The following is an 8686-nucleotide window of genomic DNA, read 5'->3' on the forward strand; positions in this document are numbered from 1 at the left end:
TCAAGTATCACAACCAGTCAAAATAGATCCACAGGCGGATCAAAATAAAAAGGAATAAATTGTTCAACAGATTACGCATCCCAACAGCTTGCGAGACTCTAAGATGCTCAGGAGAAACCAGCCTATTGCGTATAGCACCTGCACTTAATCTTTTTGGGGAAAATACGTCAGTTTGCACTGGTAAATACAATTTAACCGACTCATTTTGAAAACATTTGAAAATTTGGTTTTAAATGCACAAGGCACAAAACATTTTCATAACTTGGGAATAATTAAACAGAGTTAAACTTGTAAAAGATTTACATGTTTGTTGACCGTTCGGTCGCCCGAGTCGTGTCGGGTTTAAGGTTAAATGACACACCACATGGTATAAGTCCGCGGCGGTAAGCCAACGTTAATACCTTAATAATAATAGACAAAATACCGGGTGTACGCCTACATCCGGCAGTCGAGGTCGTGGCCATAAATGATGCCAAGGATATCCGGGACATGGTCATTAAGCTCCCAAAGGCACAAGAAACAAACAACACTAAATTTTAAACGGGTCCCATTGGTAATACCCAACTACTAATGAGATGGAACCAACCGCCCGACCAAGCGGTATTTTATATACCGTACCCCCAAGCCCGTATAGGGAAAATAAGTTAAAAGTATTTACCTGAGCAAGTATAACCACAAAATCAAAAATGCACGTGTCTTTTACTGGGCTCCTATTCTGGAACGAAGGTTATTGTTGGTGCACTTGTGTCTGTACTTTGTCTGTATTCGGTCTGTATGTACGATGTCCTATTTAGTGTTGTAAGTTGACCAAGTCAACCATCCTCCGGTTTGACTTGGACAACAGTTTGTATATTGAAAGATGTTCTGATCGAAGGATGATGTAGAGATCGAAGGATGATTTGGATCCTTCGATCTCATCGAAAGATATGCTTCGAATGATAGACCTCGAAAGACTATCCTTCGAGGTCCTTGCTAATCCTTCGAAAGCATTGTATCCGAAAGATGATCCTTCGGACCATCTATCGGATCCTTCGATCTGGCATCATGGGCTGGGTATATATATACCCATGCAGTGTTAGTGTGAAGTAGTTCTGCCATTTGCACATCCGAGAGATAGAGAGCTTTGAGAGCATTCTGTCCAGGACTCACACTCACACACTTAGAGAGTTTATAGAACATTTCTGTAAACATTGAGCTTGTAACCGAACCCTCATTGCATTAATACAAGTTGTGTTAATCGGTGAACTTGTGTGTTTGTTTCTCTACTTGCTACTAACTCGGTTTGCTTGCTAGCTTGGATTCCGCACTCGCTAGTAGGTTTGTATAACAAGGTTTAGGTTCGAAATCCTCCGCGAAAAGGGACCTACAAGTGGTATCAGAGCCTCGCTCTTTACCTTGTTTAAAACCGGGTTTTTACAAGTTTTGGTGTGTTGAAACACTTGGTTTTGCACCTGTTTTTACTTGTTTTCTTGCATTTTCTTTGAGTAAAAACGTGTCTAAACTAACCGGGAGTGTTTTAAAGTGGGTTGGGTAACTTGAAAACTTGTTTTTGAGTGATTTGGTGAATTCCGGCAATATTCCGGTTAAGGTTCCGGTCACCGGTTTCTGGGTTAAGTTTTCCATTTTTGGCATATTTTATTTCAAAATCTTGGTTGGTAAGAAAGTTGTCAGCCTGCCATACTCTTTGCCGAAAGTTGACCTTACCAACCTGTCACCTTTTCACCAACCTTTCACATCAGATCAGTTTGTGTCAGAACCTCTCGAAAGATATCTTTCGACATCGAAAGACTATCCTTCGACAAAGACTATCCTTCGACATCTGTCGATCAAGGAAGGCTCGAAAGATTGTTATCCTTTGATCCATCCTTCGAAGTCTGAATCATATCCTTCGAGAAAGGAATCTAATCGAAAGACAAGTGTCCGAAAGATAAGGATCTTTCGTATTGGTGAATCTTTCGAGATCTGTTGTTCGAAAGATAAGGATTTAACACGAAAGATAAGGATCTTTCAAAAGGGAATCTTTCGAGTTCTTGAATCTTTCGAAATCATTGTTCGAGAGTCAACAGTAATCCTTCGAGTACTGTTGATCCTTCGAACAAGGTTGTATCTTTCGATTGTGGTCTGTTTATTGTTAACAAGTTTCTGTGATTTCAGATCTTTCGACCAGGATCTTTCGGTTGTGTTATCTTTCGGATCATTCATTCTTAGCATTTATTTTGCTTATCTATCATGAATCCGAGTTGGTGGGGAAATCCGGCTCCAGACAGTGGAAAATACATGAATACCAGTCAATCTCCATCATGGGCAGAATCTCCGGTATCTACATCCTCACAAACAAATGCCACTCCAGCTGGTCAATGGGCGTTTGTTTCAAATCAAACTCCGAGTATTCAAAGTCTTCTTCTAAGCGAAAGTGAAACCGGAAGTTTGAACAGGCCTCCAAAGTTGATGCATCTTAATGAATATCCGGGATGGGTTGATCGTTTCCATACATACATTCTTGGTCAAAATACAGAGTTGTGGTTGCGGTTCACTACGGAATTCGATCAATCTATCGAGATTGCTGCTTCTTCGACAGCTACATTTGCCGATCTTCCTGATGATCAAAAGAAGACGTATGACTTAGAAAAGAAAGCATACGCTATTCTCACTCAAGCACTGAGCAAGGATATTTATCATCAGTTCGTCAGTTTCAAGACTACGAAGAAGCTGTGGGATGCATTGAAGACAAGAGGAGTAGGTAATGAAGCCACACGTCAACTACAACGAGATCTACTGAAGAAAGAATTCGATGGCTTCACATGTATGGATAAGGAGTCCTTGGGAGATATGACAAGCCGTTTCTATCACCTACTTACTGAGCTGACCAACTTTGAAGTCACAACGACTCCAACAGAGGTGGTAAAGAAGTTTGCTGATGCATTGCCTCCTCAATGGAATAACTTTCTGGAAATCTTGAAGTACAACGGAACGTTGAAAACTACAAATATCAACGATTTCGTGCAGCTTCTGGAGAACAAGGATCAGGAAGAAACGTTGAAGGCAAAGAGAGTTGCAGTGCCACAGAATCCAGAGATGTATTATGGCACCTCCACTACTTCATCTGCAAAAGCCGGTTCACATGCTCCACTTCAAACGGCGTTTGTCACAAGCACAGATATGTATGGCAATCCAGTGCAAGTTCCTGTAAAGCCGCCTCCAACCACAGATCTGTATGGAAATCCAATACAACCACCTCCTCCTCCTCCTGCTCAACAATCACAATATGCGTGTTATGGAGGAACATCATCTGCTGCAGGTCAACAATCAAAGTCAAGTACAGTACAGCTCGACACGTCAAGCTTCTCTAAAATCAGTGTAGAAGTAGCTAAGGAACACATGGAGCTGCTTAACACTGTAGTGAGCGCGTACTGTGGGTTGATAGAAGGTCAGATTGGAAACATTAATCTGACACAAGAAGATTACAGGCAGATTGATAAGGAAGAGATGGACTTGATGGATATCAAGTGGGCCTTTGCGAGTGCAGTGAGAAGAGCAAAGGATTGGATGGAAAGTACTGGCAGAACCAGCTTGGAAAGTAAGCGAGACACCAAGTATGGGTTCGATAAGCAGGCTGTTAAGTGCTTCAACTGTGGTGAACGGGGCCACTTTAAAAGGGAATGTACAAAGCCAGCACAGCACGGGAATCAAAATCCCTTCAGAAACCGAGGCAACCAGCAGAATCAGAACAGAAACACTGAGCGTTCATTGGTGCCTGCAAATAACCAAACCAACCGAGCACTTGCAGTTCAGGTGGATGAAGGTTGTGACTGGTCAATCCAGTTGGGTGGTGATGCTCCTGATGAAACAGCATGTTTTGCTCAAATTGTGAAAGAGTTAGTTCACACCAGTGGTAGAGAATCTTCTGCCAGTGGTGGTGAATCGTCTGAAGATGAAGACTCTTCTGGTTATAGCAGGAGTGCTGATGAAGAATCATCCAATTCTGGTGATGATTATGTGGGTGAGACATCGAATGCAGCAATCGATGCAGATATTGATGAACTCTTGGAGGAAGCTGCAGCAGAAACTCAAAGAAGATCTATTCTGGTGGATCAAGCTGCTTATACTTCGTCTTCTCTCCATTCAGCCTTTATGGCTAATGTCGACGGTTCATCAAGTCAGGTATGTGTCGATGAACCCACTGCTGTTAATTGTGATGAATGTGCTAGGTTGCATGCTAGATGTGCTGATCTGGAGAAAAGTATGTCTGAGTTGCAAGGCAAACATGATGCTTTACAAGCTAGTTTGTTTGACTTGCAAGACAAACATACTACTGTGAATGAGAATTTGAGTGACTTGCAAAGTAAGCATGACGCTTTGCAAGAAAAATATGATGCGACCTTTCTCCACAATCAGAAATTGACTGTGGATCTCTCAAAATGCACAGAAGCCAACATGTTTCATGAAAACCATGAAAAAGAATTTAAGTCAATGATTGAAACATTAAAGAAAGATAAAACTGAATTGACAAAAATGGTTTCAAGAAAACAGACGGACATTAATTTGTATATCTCTCGTCTTGAAACAATGCAAAAAGAGATGGCTTGTGTGAAAACTGAAAGTGATGCGATCCAACTCAAGCTAGACAGTTATTTGAGCTCTAGCTATGTGTTAGATCACATCATTGATGTTCAGAAGGAAAAGAGAGATGTCACATGCATAGGGTACAAGAAGTGTCCACCACCAGTGAGACATAATTATGATGCCATGCCTGATGAAGAGGACAGGGTTTTCTTTGAACCTTCTGTGCCTCTGGATGTTAAGGAGTTTGCTGCAGGACTCGGATACCAAAAGGAAGTATCCTCAGATTCAGATGTGTCAGCAGATACATTTGTGAGTGCTGAACAGAATCAAGATCCTCCAGTTGTGATTGAGGATGCTGATTCGTCTGATGATGAATCTGACGATACTGTCCCAGCAAAGTCTGATGCGGTAGCCAAAAATGAGGACATACCTCTTGAGAATCACATTCTATGTGATCCCCCTGTTCAACCCGCTAAGACTGTTGCAACTGAGTCCTCATCTGCAGCAGAGCCGGAGAGTGTGAATTTGCTGTACACTCTAGTTGGTGATGATAAAATTTACTCAGACAAAGATTTTCCCATTAAGAATGTCAATCAATCCTTAATCTGTAAAGTCTTTGAGAATTCGACGAGTAAGTTCTTGGGAAAGGCAGGACCTAAAGTTACAGTTACACAGTGTCCTCCTATTCCAAAAGCTGAAATCCGAAAGCAATTTGGCAACAAGAAACTGCCAACAGTGCCAACACAGCAAAATCACACCAAACCCAAAGGTAAAACACCGGCTCAAGCTAACAAGAAGCCGAACCAAAAGAAGAGGAAAAATGTTAACTTTGTGAAATCGACGGGAACAGACAAAATTGAAAAGTTTGAAAATCAATCTAACTTAGATTTTGTAAAGAAAACTTTTGTCGAGAAAAGAAATGAACCAAGTAGTTCAAAGCCTAGTACCTCGGGTTCACAAAGTTCAACATCATCGGCTAGACGATCACAGGATTCTTCGGGGTTTGTAGAACGAAGATCATGTTTTGAGTGTGGAACCATTGGGCACATTATTAGAAACTGCCCATATCTTCATAAACAAAAAGGAAAGGTTGATGATCCCCGTGGCAAAACTGACCGTAAGCCAACTGTTTCCACAAAACAAGATCCCCGCCTTGTAAAAGAAAGGGAAAAGAAACAGAAACGCCAACAGGTCAAAAAGATAGAAAAAGCGATTAAAACCGATGCGGTTCAAAAACAATCTGTAGTTGTAAAACCAGACAATTCTAAAACTTCAAATCATCAAGAAGTTAAAATTTTAAAGAAAAACACTGGTGAAACCAAACAGACTTGGAAACCAAAAACGGTTGTTGAATCAGGGGGGACCATCACAATTCACCAACCATCAAAGACAAGAAGTTATTGTCATTGATGAAAATGGAAGACCCAAGACCACAATGGCTTGGGTCCCCATCTCCAACTAATTCATTTGAGTTCATGTGCAGGGTGCTTCAGGAGGAACTATCAGTAGTCATTGGATTGTTGATAGTGGGGCATCCAGGCACATGACAGGCGACATGAAGCTTCTCTACGACGTTAAATCTATTAGAGGAGGTTATGTTGCTTTTGCTGGAGATAAAGGTGGATATATAACGGGTGAAGGAATGATATCTAACGGGATTGTCAGCTTTGACAAGATCAATTTTGTGCAACAACTTGATCACAATCTTCTTAGTGTTTCTCAAATTTGTGACAAGAAATTTTCAGTACACTTTGATGCTAATGGATGTTATGTGCTGAAACCCGGCTTCAAAATTCCAAAAGAATGGATTCTCTTGTCGGCTCCAAGGATAAATGATTTGTACGTCCTTGACATGAGCCAGGCTATTACTACGTCTGCACAAGCAACTTGTTTCGTTTCCAAAGCCACAGAAAAAGACACTATCTCTTGGCACAGACGAATGGGTCACATTCACTTACGAAAAATGAATCATTTGGTTTCAAATGAATTGGTGAATGGTGTTCCCCTCAAAAATTTTCATCTTCAAGACGTCTGTGTTTCGTGCCAGAAAGGAAAGCAAACAAAGAAGAAGCACCCTACAAAGAAGATCAACACAGTGGCAGTTCCTCTTGAACGTTTGCACATGGATTTGTTCGGTCCTGTCAAACACAAGAGTATTCGGGGTGATCAATACTGCCTCGTTGTTACTGATGACTATTCAAGATTTTCTTGGGTTGCGTTCATGGCACACAAGAGTGAAACCTTTGGCATTATCAAAAACTTGATCATTCAGATTGAGAATTTGTATAAGTTGAAGGTTAGGCGGATACGTAGCGACAATGGTACTGAATTTAAAAATCATTCCATGGCGGAGTTCTGCACTTCAAAGGGTATTCTTCATGAGTTTAGTGCAGCCTATACTCCTCAACAGAATGGTGTCGCTGAACGTAAGAACCGCACATTGATCGAGACTGCTAGGACAATGTTGGTAGAGTCGCAGCTGCCCATTCCATTCTGGACTGAAGCTGTGGCCTCTGCATGCTATACGTTGAACAGAGTCCTTACAGTCAAAAGACACAACATGACCTGCTTTGAGCTTCTTCAAAAACGGAAACCAGATTTGTCCTATCTCGAACCGTTTGGAGCTCCTTGCACAATCATCGATCCTAATGGAAAGTTTGGGGCAAGAGCAATTGATGGATACTTTCTTGGGTATGCCACCCCTAACTTACGAGTCTGGAATCTAGAGACCAAAAGGGTCGAGGAATGGTCTGAGGTCAGAGTACAAAGGCACACCTTGCCAGTCAAAAATCCGGGTCAACCTTGGATGTTTGAATACGATGACTTTTTCAATTCGATCAATGTTGAAGCCGTTGAAGAAAATGCTGCGGCTAGGATGTTTTTCGAGAGTGACAATGCAACAGTTTCACCGGTGGTTCGTCCAATTCTTGTTAATCAAGAACCATCTTCTTCGGTGAACAACAATACTCTCAACAATGAGGATTTTCATGATGCAAACGAATTGAACGAATCTTCAGAGGATGATGAATTTCTAGATGCAGATCAAGAAGCCCCAACAACAGCAGTTCATGGTACCTCAGAGGGTACTCCTCCAGTGGATACACATCGAACAGCTGAGACTACTGCATCATCTTCTTCGTCAATTCCGGGTCTTGAATTGGTTGTTGATCTTAATCTTAACAACCTGGGTATAAATGTTCCAGTTCCAGATAATCCAGAAACAAGGATTCATAATACCCATCCTCAACAAAACATCATTGGAAATGTGCAAAGTGGCGTACAAACAAGAAACATGTTGCGAAACAATAACAATGCAGGCTTGTATGCAGCTATTTGAGAATCCGGGCAACAAAACGATTGGTCTTTCGCGTGTTATGTTTCACAGGAAGAACCAAGAACGTGGAAAGAAGCCTTGAAAGATAATGCTTGGGTTGAAGCAATGCAGGAAGAACTGCAACAATTCCAGAAGCTGGGTGTCTGGAAACTAGTAGAGAAACCTGCTGGATACAAGAAGATTGGTACCCGTTGGGTTTTCAAATGCAAAAAGGATGACCGCGGAGTTGTTATCCGAAACAAAGCACGTTTAGTCGTTCAGGGTTTTCGTCAGATTGAAGGGATTGACTACAACGAAGTCTATGCACCTGTTGCACGTCTCGAAGCAATTCGAATCTTTCTAGCCTATGCGTCCTTCAAAGGATTCAAGGTCTATCAGATGGACGTGAAAAGTGCATTTTTACACGGTGTGGTCGAAGAAGAGGTGTACGTCGAGCAGCCTCCAGGTTTTGAAGATCCTATCCATCCCGATCGGGTTTGGTTGCTCAACAAAGCTCTTTATGGTCTTCATCAAGCACCACGAGCTTGGTATGCAACCTTATCACACTATCTGCTGGAGAACGGTTTTCGCAGAGGTCTTATCGACTGTACTCTTTTCATCAAAGAACAAGATGGAGATCTTCTTCTGGTACAGGTATACGTTGATGATATTATTTTTGGTTCTACTAATGATGTCTTGTGTAGGGAATTCGAGCGTATCATGCAGGATAAATTCGAGATGAGTGCTATGGGGGAAATGACTTTCTTCTTGGGCCTACAAGTTCAACAAACAGAGTCTGGGATATTCATC

This window comes from Helianthus annuus, chromosome 11 (genome assembly GCF_002127325.2).
Source record: "Helianthus annuus cultivar XRQ/B chromosome 11, HanXRQr2.0-SUNRISE, whole genome shotgun sequence".
Classification (NCBI taxonomy): Eukaryota; Viridiplantae; Streptophyta; class Magnoliopsida; order Asterales; family Asteraceae; genus Helianthus; species Helianthus annuus.